Below are 13,517 nucleotides of genomic sequence, written 5' to 3'. Positions count from 1 at the left end.
AGGTTTAATAATCTTAGAACTGGTGTCTTGTATTCTAATAGAAAATGCTAGATCGTTTCAACTATTTTCAAGATATTTTCACTTGCTAAAATAGAATTTTTTTGCAGTGTGGTGCAGTGGTTCTTAATGTTGCCTCACAGCAAGAAGGTTCTGGGTTCAAGCCCTGCAGCCAACCGGGGCCTTTCTGTGTGGAGTTTACATGTTTTCCTCATGCCTGCGTGGGTTTCCTCCCACAGTCCAAAGTGTCTCTGTGTTGGCCCTGCAATGGATGACTTGTCCAGGATGTAACTCCACTCTCACTCTGGCTCCAGTTGACTTGCAATGGGTAAGAACTATAATGAATGAAACATGATTATTTTATCACTGTTTACTAGGGGTGGCACGGTTCACAAAAGTCGCGGTTCGGTACGTATTGCGGTTTGAGGTCTGCGGTTCGGTGCGGATTGCGGTTTTTTTAAATCTTAAGTACTCTGTATTTGGGCATATAGCCTACTATTTACCTTAAGTAAACATAGTTTAGGATACAGCATTTAAGAGAGGTTAAAATTATAGTTACAATGAAATAATCATGCACAAACTGAGTTTGAGTTGACATAAGCACATTTTATGAACAATCTCTGATGAAAAGCCAGGTAGTATTTTGAAACAGCAAGAGGGAAGACATGGATGATTTCAACAGCTTTTTTATTTACTACAGTATTTATACAAAGTGTCAGGAGTGTTTGCTGCCATGTTGTGGCATCTAGAGGAACCAGGTGTCTTTTGTCACATACAGAGTTTTCATAATTGGAAGAAATAAAAATGAGTTCTTAAAGCTTACTTTTGAAAAGATGTGTGTGTTAAAACTTTTATGTGGCGACCAACCAACCACCTATATACAAAAACCGAATCAAAAACTCTTCTAATCCCTGAGAGTGAGGATGTATTTTTTCACTTGAAATTAAAGTGCAGTGTTTTGAAACGTATGGCTGGATTTCTTATCTAATCTTAAAGTGCCACTGTATTCTTAGAACGATTTATAACAAAATACACACACAGCCAATATAAAATATTGCAATAAAACCAATCACTGCACTGTTTAAAACAAACCTCCCCTCCCCTCGCCGGAAAAAAAAAAAAATCTAGTTCGCCCATTATCCTGTGTCATTCTGAGATGCGCAGATAGACAGTAAAGGGAATTCCGAATTCCCTTTACTGTCTATCTGCACATCTCAGAATGACACAGGATAATGGGCGAACTAGATTTTTTTTTTTCCGGCGCCGCGGTACGCCGGAAATCCGGCGCGGCGCCGGAACGCTATCACCCCTGTTCGCGCGAAAGAGAACCACGTGGTTTCATACGGGCATTCGGCTTTTTTTTTTTGGCGAACGTCTTAAATAGGGGTACCGCGGTTTATACGCGTATTGCACCACAACAGGCGTATCGTACGGTTCGGTTTTTTTCCCATAACCGTGCCAAGCCTACTGTTTACATATCATTGATTCAGACAGGAATACATTTGAGACAAAGATAACAAAAACCCGTAGACAAACAGAAGCAGAATAGAATGTTCCGTCCTTTTCAAAAATGAACTTCCTTGTTTCAACACATATTCTCGTAAGTTTTTATTTTTCCTTATGTTCATGTTTTGTTTTGGTCAGGCTTTCTTTATTCTTGACAGCTGCTGAATCAAAAGTAAAGGAGTGTATGGTGGTAAATATGCATGACTATGATTAATGCTTGACTGAAAATTAACAGTGGATTTTTGTGCATGCAATGGACTTTTGGACTATTGTGTATGCATAGCAGGCTGATTAAGGTATGGTGTTAAATATGCATCACTATTACAACCCCAATTCCAAAAAAGTTGGGACAAAGTACAAATTGTAAATAAAAACGGAATGCAATAATTTACAAATCTCAAAAACTGACATTGTATTCACAATAGAACATAGACAACATATCAAATGTCGAAAGTGAGACATTTTGAAATTTCATGCCAAATATTGGCTCGTTTGAAATTTCATGACAGCAACACATCTCAAAAAAGTTGGGACAGGGGCAATAAGAGGCTGGAAAAGTTAAAGGTACAAAAAAGGAACAGCTGGAGGACCAAATTGCAACTCATTAGGTCAATTGGCAATAGGTCATTAACATGACTGGGTATAAAAAGAGCATCTTGGAGTGGCAGCGGCTCTCAGAAGTAAAGATGGGAAGAGGATCACCAATCCCCCTAATTCTGTGCCGACAAATAGTGGAGCAATATCAGAAAGGAGTTCAACAGTGTAAAATTGCAAAAAGTTTGAACATATCATCATCTACAGTGCATAATATCATCAAAAGATTCAGAGAATCTGGAAGAATCTCTGTGCGTAAGGGTCAAGGCCGGAAAACCATACTGGGTGCCCGTGATCTTCGGGCCCTTAGATGGCACTGCATCACATACAGGCATGCTTCTGTATTGGAAATCACAAAATGGGCTCAGGAATATTTCCAGAGAACATTATCTGTGAACACAATTCACCGTGCAATCCGCCGTTGCCAGCTAAAACTCTATAGTTCAAAGAAGAAGCCGTATCTAAACATGATCCAGAAGCGCAGACGTCTTCTCTGGGCCAAGGCTCATTTAAAATGGACTGTGGCAAAATGGAAAACTGTTCTGTGGTCAGACGAATCAAAATTTGAAGTTCTTTATGGAAATCAGGGACGCCGTGTCATTTGGACTAAAGAGGAGAAGGACGACCCAAGTTGTTATCAGCGCTCAGTTCAGAAGCCTGCATCTCTGATGGTATGGGGTTGCATTAGTGCGTGTGGCATGGGCAGCTTACACATCTGGAAAGACACCATCAATGCTGAAAGGTATATCCAGGTTCTAGAGCAACATATGCTCCCATCCAGACGACGTCTCTTTCAGGGAAGACCTTGCATTTTCCAACATGACAATGCCAAACCACATACTGCATCAATTACAGCATCATGGCTGTGTAGAAGAAGGGTCCGGGTACTGAACTGGCCAGCCTGCAGTCCAGATCTTTCACCCATAGAAAACATTTGGCGCATCATAAAACGGAAGATACAACAAAAAAGACCGAAGACAGTTGAGCAACTAGAATCCTACATTAGACAAGAATGGGTTAACATTCCTATCCCTAAACTTGAGCAACTTGTCTCCTCAGTCCCCAGACGTTTACAGACTGTTGTAAAGAGAAAAGGGGATGTCTCACAGTGGGAAACATGGTCTTGTCCCAACTTTTTTGAGATGTGTTGTTGTCATGAAATTTAAAATCACCTAATTTTTCTCTTTAAATGATACATTTTCTCAGTTTAAACATTTGATATGTCATCTATGTTCTATTCTGAATAAAATATGGAATTTTGATATTGAAGTGCTTAGGCCTATTAGCCCTCGAAGGAAAGGCAGCTCAATCACTTTAGTCTGACTTCCGACCAGAAAAAAAACTCTGTTGTACTGTATGTTGCTCTGGATAACAGTAGGTGCTAAATGCCATGTTGTAATAGAACGGAATGTTGTAATAGAACGGAATGCTGATTTAAAAGGTGGGTTTTTTTGTGGGTTTTTTCAGGCCAGTTTTATTGTAGGCTACGATTTGCCATAATGTGTTCATTTTTGTCAAATTTCTGAAATGGAGTCATATCCCTTAGGGCTAATCTTTTTTTTTTTTTTATGAAGCATAAACTATGCTTAACTATGCTTAACTATGCTTAATGCTGTAAGTTTGCAAGGTCTTCCCTGAAAGAGACGTCGTCTGGATGGGAGCATATGTTGCTCTAGAACCTGGATATACCTTTCTATTCTGAATAAAATATGGAATTTTGAATCTTCCACGTCATTGCATTCCGTTTTTATTTACAATTTGTCCTTTGTCCCCAATTTTTTGTAATTGGGGTTGTACATTCCGTTCTATTACAACATGGCATTTAGTGCATACTGTGATCCAGAGCAACATACAGTACAACAGAGTTTTTTTTCTGGTCGGAAGTCAGACTAAAGTGATTGATCTGCCTTTCCTTCGAGGGCTAATAGGCCTAAGCACTTCAATATCATTAAAAGCACTTTGATTTTGTTATTTCTAATTCTGTTTTTCGAAATGTGACTGGGTAGCCTCATATAGCTAATAGTCATTGTCTAGCTGTGATTTAAAAGGCTTGTGGGTTTTTTCAGGCCAGTTTTATTGTAGGCTACGATTTGCCATAATATGTTCATTTTTGTCAAATTTCTGAAATGGAGTCATATCCCTTAGGGCTAATCTTTTTTTTTTTTTATGAAGCATAAACTATGCTTAATGCTGTAAACTTGAAAACAATAAAGGCATAGAAATGCTAATTTTATATCCTGTCATATCTTTAGACATTACAATACAATACAGTTCAATTAATGTTAATATGAATAGGCCTGGGTGGCACGGTGGTGTAGTGGTTAGCGCTGTCGCCTCACAGCAAGAAGGTCCGGGTTCGAGCCCTGGGGCCGGCGAGGGCCTTTCTGTGCGGAGTTTGCATGTTCTCCCCATGTCCGTGTGGGTTTCCTCCGGGTGCTCCGGTTTCCCCCACAGTCCAAAGACATGCAGGTTAGGTTAACTGGTGACTCTAAATTGAGCGTAGGTGTGAATGTGAGTGTGAATGGTTGTCTGTGTCTATGTGTCAGCCCTGTGATGACCTGGCGACTTGTCCAGGGTGTACCCCGCCTTTCGCCCGTAGTCAGCTGGGATAGGCTCCAGCTTGCCTGTGACCCTGTAGAAGGATGAAGTGGCTAGAGATAATGAGAATGAGATGAGATGAATAGGCCTAAAGTTACAGTATTTCTATCACAATTTGCCAGACTTTCACCTTTTGTCTGTTCTTGCGATGATTGTTCCTTATATTGTGCCATGAGCCATCACTGTGGCTATAATATTCTACTGTTTTTAACCATAAGCCTAGCTCAGTCAGATACCACATCACCTTCCACTGGATGTGTGATGAGCTAATTGAGCGTCTTGAGCTACATTTCGATTGCCAAATCCATACTTCCAGTTATTTTGGTGAGAGTAACTTAAAAGTAATGCAATAGTAGTGTAATGCCTTATATTTTAAATACAGTAATATTGTAATGTAACTAATTACTTTAAAATGACAGTAACAAGTAATAAATAATGCAAAACAGTTTTGAAGTAACTTGCCCAACACTGACAATATATGCAGAAACATTCAGAAAGAAAGAAGTTCTAGTAGCAGATGAATTAATAATTTAGGGTATATTAAGCTGTTGAGAGTTTTGAATGAGTACAATAATAATGCTAAAGCTTTGTTTCTGTTATTAAAGGAACAGTCCTGTGCAAAATGTACGGTACCTACAGTTCAAGAAAGTTCTACACAAACACACTGAACTTTACAACAGCTGCACGCATGTGAAATGGGAATAAATCAACTAAGGCAGGAAAAACTATTTTGGATAAAATTGTTTCTGTCCGTTACATACTGATCAACCTGTGTGACTCAGCTGTGACTTTGAATCGAGAATTAATGAAAAGGGAACTGAACATTAACCGTTTATTGAAATCATGACAAAAATGATTATAGTTACTATATGACTATAGCTACAACTGAAATGTACTGATTCTGTTAGTGTTTATAATTATTGTACCAATAAAATCTTATAATATTGTTTGACAGTCTAGAGCAAAATATTTTACTATTTTACAAATAATAACGGGTGGCACGGTGGTGTAGTGGTTAGCACTGTCGCCTCACAGCAAGAAGATCCGGGTTCGAGCCCCGTGGCTGGTGAGGGCCTTTCTGTGCGGAGTTTGCATGTTCTCCCCGTGTCCGCGTGGGTTTCCTCCAGGTGCTCCGGTTTCCCCCACAGTCCAAAGACATGCAGGTTAGGTTAACTGGTGACTCTAAATTGACCGTAGGTGTGAATGTGAGTGTGAATGGTTGTCTGTGTCTATGTGTCAGCCCTGTGATGACCTGGCGACTTGTCCAGGGTGTACCCCACCTTTCGCCCGTGGTCAGCTGGGATAGGCTCCAGCTTGCCTGCGACCCTGTAGAACAGGATAAAGCGGCTACAGATAATGAGATGAGATGAGACAAATAACACTTCAGATATTGTTTGAACAATAATAAGCATCACTGTGCAGATAGCTGTGTAACTACATGTTCTTGGGGTTGATGAAACATGGAGAGGCAGTAATACCATCTAGCCTACAGTTCAGGTCAGAGCCCTTTGAGAGTAAATGCTTTGGCTTTCCCAACATTCTGTTCCCAAAAGCTGATGTCGGGAAAAAGTCTTTACACAAAGAAGGTTTTCTTGCTTCTGTAGGTTTTTTTGTTTGTTTGTTTTGATTTGTTTTTTAAACTGTTCTTCTGTGTCGGGACTTTTCGGGAAAAAGAATGTATATTCCAACATGTAGCTAACGCTAGGCCACAAATCTGCGCTGTCACTCCAGTCATTTTGAGGAATTTTGTACGGATCAGAACCGCTAAAAAACTCTAATTTCTGTGGATATCTATCCTGCGCTTCTTTCTGACTAAGACTGTCCAAGTAATCTGGTAGTAGAGCTTTTTTTAGCTGTAGTTTTCTTCGGACAACAGCAACAGATGCCGGCCATCTCTGCTTGGCTTCTGTATGTGAACAGGCAATCAGCGAGTCCCTTATGTGTTTACAATTTTTATGTCACGATTTACAACCAGTGGGAGACACCCTTTGTCAGCTGTCCACCAATCACAGGCTCCCATGCCACAATGGCGGTATGTCGATAAATATTTAGAAAATAAAAATATCATTACGAAATATATGAAACCATCAAAAACAATAAAAAATCATATATACTGGATCGAGGTAAAGAACATTCAGTGATATCATTTATTATTAACTCAAATCGTTATATAAAAGTTCCAAGTTTGAAACCTGCCCGCTTCAACCGCGTTGCTGGCACACGATGTCCTTGACCCTTGTCGTCCTTAGCCAGCTGGTATAATTACGTCATTATGTGGACCCCTCTGAACCGAGCTTTTCCAGTACACTTGAACACAACCATACTTCAACAAATTATAACCAAAAACAAGGAAATTTGATTGATTTCCTCAAAATATTTTTTGTACTTTTATATATTGTCATGTTGATGAATACAACCCCAATTCCAAAAAATTTGGGACAAAGAACAAATTGTAAATAAAAACGGAATGCAATGATGTGGAAGTTTCAAAATTCCATATTTTATTCAGAATAGAACATAGATGACATATCAAATGTTTAAACTGAGAAAATGTATCATTTAAAGAGAAAAATTAGGTGATTTTAAATTTCATGACAACAACACATCTCAAAAAAGTTGGGACAAGGCCATGTTTCCCACTGTGAGACATCCCCTTTTCTCTTTACAACAGCCTGTAAACGTCTGGGGACTGAGGAGACAAGTTGCTCAAGTTTAGGGATAGGAATGTGTGGCAGCGGGGGCGTGGTCAAGCGCCGGTCTGTGACAGGAGGGCGGAGTCAGGGAAGGTAAGTGGCAGAATCACTACACCTGAGAGCAATTAACCTGTGTTTGTGTGTCTTCCCAGTGACCGCGCCCTATATCAGGAGGGAGCGCGAGAGCGGAAGGAGCTCATCCCTAAACCAGACGCCGGTTGTGTGTGTGTGTGTCTGTGTTAGTCACTGGATATTGTTAGACTGAAAAGTGTGGCAATAAAGCCTAGTTGTAAACCTGATCTCTGTCCTGCCGTCCCCTGTGCTCCACCCACACATAGGGAACATACCACAGAATGTTAACCCATTCTTGTCTAATGTAGGATTCTAGTTGCTCAACTGTCTTCGGTCTTTTTTGTCGTATATCCCGTTTTATGATGCGCCAAATGTTTTCTATGGGTGAAAGATCTGGACTGCAGGCTGGCCAGTTCAGTACCCGGACCCTTCTTCTACGCAGCCATGATGCTGTAATTGATGCAGTATGTGGTTTGGCCTTGTCATGTTGGAAAATGCAAGGTCTTCCCTGAAAGAGACATCGTCTGGATGGGAGCATATGTTGCTCTAGAACCTGGATATACCTTTCAGCATTGATGGTGTCTTTCCAGATATGTAAGTTGCCCATGCCACACGCACTAATGCAACTCCATACCATCAGAGATGCAGGCTTCTGAACTGAGTGCTGATAACAACTTGGGTTGTCCTTGTCCTCTTTAGTCCGAATGACACGGCGTCCCTGATTTCCATAAAGAACTTCAAATTTTGATTCGTCTGACCACAGAACAGTTTTCCACTTTGCCACAGTCCATTTTAAATGAGCCTTGGCCCAGAGAAGACGTCTGCGCTTCTGGATCATGTTTAGATACGGCTTCTTCTCTGAACTATAGAGTTTTAGCTGGCAACGGCGGATGGCACGGTGAATTGTGTTCACAGATAATGTTCTCTGGAAATATTCCTGAGCCCATTTTGTGATTTCCAATACAGAAGCATGCCTGTATGTGATGCAGTGCCGTCTAAGGGCCCGAAGATCACGGGCACCCAGTATGGTTTTCCGGCCTTGACCCTTACGCACAGAGATTCTTCCAGATTCTCTGAATCTTTTGATGAGCTTATGCACTGTAGATGATGATATGTTCAAACTCTTTGCAATTTTACACTGTCAAACTCCTTTCTGATATTGCTCCACTATTTGTCGGCGCAGAATTGGGGGATTGTTGAGCCTCTTCCCATCTTTACTTCTGAGAGCCGCTGCCACTCCAAGATGCTCTTTTTATACCCAGTCATGTTAATGACCTATTGCCAATTGACCTAATGAGTTACAATTTGGTCCTCCAGCTGTTCCTTTTTTGTACCTTTAACTTTTCCAGCCTCTTATTGCCCCTGTCCCAACTTTTTTGAGATGTGTTGCTGTCATGAAATTTCAAATGAGCCAATATTGGGCATGAAATTTCAAAATGTCTCACTTTCAACATTTGATATGTTGTCTATGTTCTATTGTAAATACAAGATCAGTTTTTGAGATTTGTAAATTATTGCATTCCGTTTTTATTTACAATTTGTACTTTGTCCCAACTTTTTTGGAATTGGGGTTGTAAAACTTAATGCATTTCCCATGAAATGAGATGAGCTACTTTAGACTGGTTCCCTGCTCTCTTAGCACCTGTGTGCCTGTGTTGCTTAGGTTGCCAGCACTAACTTTTGTCGTCCACTCGGACAATTACCATTAAAGTTTTATTCATCCTTGCATAGACTTTAGTTGTCTCGGATGATCAGACATGAGGTTTGTCGAGCAGTGCCTAGAGCTGATAAGGATGACAGAAGGATGGGGTGATCAGTAGTATCAAATGCAGCAGAAAGATCAAGGAGGATCAGACTGAGGAGAGGGAGGCAGCACGTGCTGCATGAAGTGCCTCACTGATGGAGAGATGCAGTCTCGGTTGAGTGTCGGGCTCAGAAGCTGGACTGGTGAGGATTCAGGAGGTTGTTTCATGAGAAAAAAGAGGAAAGTTGGTTAGTAACAGGGGGTGGCACGGTGGTGTAGTGGTTAGCACTGTTGCCTCACAGCAAGAAGGTCCTGGGTTCGAGCCCAGCGGCTGGCAAGGGCCTTTCTGTGTGGAGTATGTATGTTCTCCCTGTGTCTGCGTGGGTTTCCTCTGGGTGCTCTAGTTTCCCCAAAGACATGCAGGTTAGGTTAACTGGTGGCTCTAAATTGACCGCAGGTGTGAGTGTGAATGGTTGTCTATGTGTCAGCCCTGTGATGACCTGGCGACTTGTCCAGGGTGTACCCTGCCTTTCGCCCATAGTCAGCTGGGATAGGCTCCAGCTTGTCTGCGACCCTTGTGAACAGGATAAGTGGCTACAGATGAGGGATGGATGGTTAGCAACAGTGCATTCAAGTGTCTTTGATAGGAAGGGGAGAAGAGAAATGGGGTGATGGTTCTGGATGACAGTAGTCTAAGGTAGGTTTTTTTGTTTGTTTGTTTTTTTAAGCAGAGGCATGATGTGAGCCCATTTAAAGCTGGAGGAAAAGCATCCAGAGGAGAAGAAGTTGACAAGGGAGGTGATAAATGGGAGGATGTCAGGAGTGATGGTCTGGAGGAGAGATAAGGGGATAGGGTCAAGGGCACAGGTAGTTGGACAATGAGAGAGCAGGAGCTGGGAGACATCTGAATTGGAAAGCGGGGGAAGCAGAGATCAATGGGGAAGAGACAGGGAGGGTGGGGAGGCAGGTGTGGTGAAGGAATTGTGGATGGCGATGATCTTTTCCTCAAAAAGGACCATGAAGTCCTCTGCAGTGATGGATGACTGAGGTGCAGCTGGTGGAGAGTTGAGGAGAGAACAGAAAACAGTTGACGAAGGTTAAATTTTGGAGTGATAAAACTTGATCTTGGCCGATTTGAGCGAGGCTGTGAACTCCGCAAGGAAGGACTGGTAGTGGGACGGGTCAGCAGGGGCCCTGGATTTTCTCCACTTCCTCTCTGCTGCACGTAGATTGATTTTGTAGGTGCGAACTGTTTCAGACACCCAGGGACTAGGAGGGGAAGATATTGCTGGCCTGGAGACAAGAGGAGATAATGTGTCCAGTGATATGAGAGAGAGAGAAAGAGAGAGAGAGAGAGAGAGGAGCAGGGAGGATGCAGCAGATTCAGTGGGGAGACTGGCAAAGAATCTAAGTGGGGGGAGAGAGGCAGTGACAGAGGAGGAAAGAGAGGAGGGAGAGAGGGTGCAGAGGTTACGACGGACTGTAACAGTCAGAGTAGGAGGGGGATGATGGGTGGAGAGGAAGAGGGAGGGAGAATGAAATGAAGTGGTGGTCAGACAGATGGAGAGGAGTACCTGTGGGATCTGAGGCAGAGCAGTTCTGAGGAAGACCAGGTCAAGAAGGTTGCCAGCTTTATGGGTTGGAGGAGAGTACAGCAGGGAGAGATCAATTGAGTCAAGTAGGAGATGGAAGGCAGCAGAGTAGGAGGCTTCTAGATGGAGGCTGAAGTCCCCCAGGAGCATCAGTAAAGAAGAAGAAGCCTTTATTTGTCACATGCACACTCAAGCACAGTGAAATTCATCCTCTGCATTTAACCCATCTGAAGCAGTGAACACATGCATGCACACAAAGTGAGCAATGAGCACTCACACATATACCCAGAGCAGTGGGCAGCTATGCTACAGTGCCAGGGGAGCAGTTGGGGGTTAGGTGCCTTGCTCAAGGGCACTTCAGCCCAGGGCCATCCCATGTTAACCATACAGTGGTGCTTGAAAGTTTGTGAACCCTTTAGAATTTTCTATATTTCTGCATAAATATGACCTAAAACATCATCAGATTTCCACACAAGCCCTAAAAGTATGTAAAGAGAACCCAGTTAAACAAATGAGACAAAAATATTATATTTGGTCATTTATTTATTGAGGAAAATGATCCAATATTATACATCTGTGAGTGGCAAAAGTATGTGAGCCTTTGCTTTCAGTATCTGGTGTGACCCCCTTGTGCAGCAATAACTGCAACTAAACATTTCCAGTAACTGTTGATCAGTCCTGCACACCGGCTTGGAGGAATTTTAGCCCATTCCTCTGTACAGAACAGCTTCAACTCTGGGATGTTGGTGGGTTTCCTCACATGAACTGCTCGCTTCAGGTCCTTCCACAACATTTTGATTGGATTAAGGTCAGGACTTTGACTTGGCCATTCCAAAACATTAACTTTATTCTTCTTTGACCATTCTTTGGTAGAATGACTTGTGTGCTTAGGGTCGTTGTCTTGCTGCATGACCCACCTTCTCTTGAGATTCAGTTCATGGACAGATGTCCTGACATTTTCCTTTAGAATTTGCTGGTATAATTGAGAATTCATTGTGATGGCAAGCCGTCCTGGCCCAGATGCAGCAAAACAGGCCCAAACCATGATACTACCACCACCATGTTTCACAGATGGGATAAGGTTCTTATGCTGGAATGCAGTGTTTTCCTTTCTCCAAACATAACGCTTCTCATTTAAACCAAAAAGTTCTATTTTGGTCTCATCTGTCCACAAAACATTTTTCCAATAGCCTTCTGGCTTGTCCACGTGATCTTTAGCAAACTGCAGACGAGCAGCAATGTTCTTTTTGGAGAGCAGTGGCTTTCTCCTTGCAACCCTGCCATGCACACCATTGTTGTTCAGTGTTCTCCTGATGGTGGACTCATGAACATTAACATTAGCTAATGTGAGAGAGGCCTTCAGTTGCTTAGAAGTTATCCTGGGGTCCTTTGACCTCACCGACTATTACACGCCTTGCTCTTGGAGTGATCTTTGTTGGTCGACCACTCCTGGGGAGGGTAACAATGGTCTTGAATTTCCTCCATTTGTACACAATCTGTCTGACTGTGGATTGGTGGAGTCCAAACTCTTTAGAGATGGTTTTGTAACCTTTTCCAGCCTGATGAGCATTAACAATGCTTTTTCTGAGGTCCTCAGAAATCTCCTTGGTTTGTGCCATGATACACTTCCACAAATGTGTTGTGAAGATCAGACTTTGATAGTTCCCTGTTCTTTAAATAAACCAGGGTGCCCACTCACACCTGATTGTCATCCCATTGATTGAAAACACCTGACTCTAATTTCACCTTCAAATTAACTGTTAATCCTAGAGGTTCACATACTTTTGCCACTCACAGATATGTAATATTGGATCATTTTCCTCAATAAATAAATGACCAAGTATAATATTTTTGTTTCATTTGTTTAACTGGGTTCTCTTTATCTCCTTTTAGGACTTGTGTGAAAATCTGATGATGTTTTAGGCCATATTTATACAGAAATATAGAAAATTCTAAAGGGTTCACAAACTTTCAAGCACCACTGCGTGTCTTTGAACTGTTGGGGAAACTAGAGCACCTGGAGGAAACCCACATAGACATAGGGGAAAACATGCAAGCTCCACACAGAAAGGCCCCCATCAGCCATGGGCTCGAACCCAGAACCTTCTTGTTGTCCGGCGACAGTGCTAACCACTACACCATACTGGGGTGCCATCTTCTGGGAAGGAGCTGAGTAGGATGTCCAGTTCATCAAAGAAATATCCCATAGGGCCAGGAGGCCAATAAACAACAATGACAAAAAGGTTAACAGGAGAAGAGACTGAAACAGAATGAAATTCAAAGGAGGAGATGGAAAGGTGGGACAGTGGAAGAGGTGAGAACTTCCATGACTGAGAGATCAACAAACCAGTGCTACCACCACCATGACCAGACGGCCGAGGAGTGTGAGAGGAGGAGGTGGAGAGTACTGCAGGTGTTGTGGTGTTGTCAGGTGAAATCCAGGTCTCTGTCAGTGCAAGGATGTGGAGGGACAGAAGGGAAGCATGGGCAGAGATGAAATCAGCCTTGTGTGTGGTAGACTGGCAGTTCCATAGTCCAGCAGTGATCAAGAAGGTGTCAGTGGAGGTAGCTGAAGGGTAGATGAGTTTGGAGAGGCATCGTCCTCATGGAGGGCCATAACGACGGAAGCACCGCTTGTGGGTGAGACAACAAACAGGAATGGTGTCGAGACACATGATGAACAGATTATAGGAGATGTAAGAGAGAGGCAGAAATTTTGGG

The 13,517-nt window shown here is 42.4% G+C and overlaps 1 long non-coding RNA gene across 1 annotated transcript; it reads left to right on the top strand.

Annotated features, from left to right (window-relative positions):
- The first annotated feature begins 249 nt into the window (after positions 1-249).
- Positions 250-7,682, top strand: LOC132864786 (uncharacterized). Its single transcript, XR_009650250.1, has 2 exons — positions 250-325; positions 7,367-7,682. It is a non-coding gene; the product is annotated as an uncharacterized LOC132864786 (long non-coding RNA).
- The last annotated feature ends 5,835 nt before the right edge of the window (positions 7,683-13,517 follow it).

Source organism: Neoarius graeffei, chromosome 17 (assembly GCF_027579695.1).
Source record: "Neoarius graeffei isolate fNeoGra1 chromosome 17, fNeoGra1.pri, whole genome shotgun sequence".
Taxonomy (NCBI): domain Eukaryota; kingdom Metazoa; phylum Chordata; class Actinopteri; order Siluriformes; family Ariidae; genus Neoarius; species Neoarius graeffei.
Note: the sequence above shows the minus strand (reverse complement) of the source record. Positions and strands in the feature narration are given on the sequence as shown.